This window comes from Triticum aestivum, chromosome 2A, assembly GCF_018294505.1.
Source record: "Triticum aestivum cultivar Chinese Spring chromosome 2A, IWGSC CS RefSeq v2.1, whole genome shotgun sequence".
In the NCBI taxonomy this organism is placed as follows: domain Eukaryota; kingdom Viridiplantae; phylum Streptophyta; class Magnoliopsida; order Poales; family Poaceae; genus Triticum; species Triticum aestivum.
In genome coordinates this window covers 40806755-40808004 of record NC_057797.1, presented here as the reverse complement: position 1 = coordinate 40808004, position 1250 = coordinate 40806755, and positions in this window count along the sequence as shown.

Below are 1250 nucleotides of genomic sequence, written 5' to 3'. Positions count from 1 at the left end.
CCCGTGTAATTCAGGCGCCCCCCATGTCTGGGATCTAATCTACATAAAACAGAAATCTAATGAAACAATGCGACAATTCTGGACCAGGTTTCTGTTCGTCAAGAATAAGATACCAGATTGTCGCGATTCAGATATCTTACCAACCTTTCAGCTTAATTGCAAAGACGAAGGTGTTTTAAATGCCCTCGCCCGACGTCGCGTTCAGACCTTCTCCGAGTTATCGGACCTGGTGTCAAAATTTTGCGCCATTGAGGACGCGTGACGAGCTCAAAAAGAGCAAGCAGACTCGATCTGCACCAAAAGACTAAAGCGTGATAGGCAAACATGCCAGGGGAGAAACTTTGTCACCCCGCGCTAGTTGAACCATCACGGAAAACAAAGAAGCCTGTCACGGGAACCAAAGCATCCATCAATGATCTGCTGGACAAGCCATTCCCAATCCTCACTCTATCCTATTAAACACCAGCCCAAATCACAGCCTTCGAGACTGCTGGGTGCTGCAACAGGTGGCTAAGGCTGGTCATAGTGGAGAGTAACTTATACTAGTGCAGGGGCGGAGTCAGAAAATTTAGTCATTGGGTTCACTTGTTGACTAGTGAGGATTTGATACGAATTAGTTAAGCGTAAAAGCTATTTTTACTCCATTTTACAGCACCCAAAATAATAGAACAAATAGAAAAATGATAGTGCGTACTACATATTTTGTTATGTTAATAATAGTTGAAGAGTATAAAACATACCAGTTGGATGAAATTCTAAAACCACTTGTTCAGATACTATAAATAAAGTAGTACCGAAATAATTTCATAGCTCTGGTGTAGCTCCTCGTCTTTCTGAAAAGAGTAAAAACAAGATAAGTTAGTTTGACCAGTTTAATATAAGTACCATCGAGCCAAGAAAAAAAAAAGGAAAGTTGCTCATATTTTAGAGTGTCTCCTTTTTATTTGTCTCATTATCTTAAAAAGACCAAACACTGAATCATTACCAATGGTAGAAAACATGTATTTCTTCCCATAGCAAGTTACCCATTTTATTGCGCGGTTTTTCTTTGACATCATTAAATCACCGTTGAGTATCTTCAAATTTTTCTGTGATAATCAAACTTAGCCGGTGGCTTCTAATTCCTGCAGTTAAATATTTGCGCGTAATCTCAACTTGCTCCTGGGGTTTAGTTGTGTATTACGAAATTCTCTGCCAATCCGTCGGATCATTAGGCAACTGATATAAATTAATTTCTCCAAGGTGTGAGA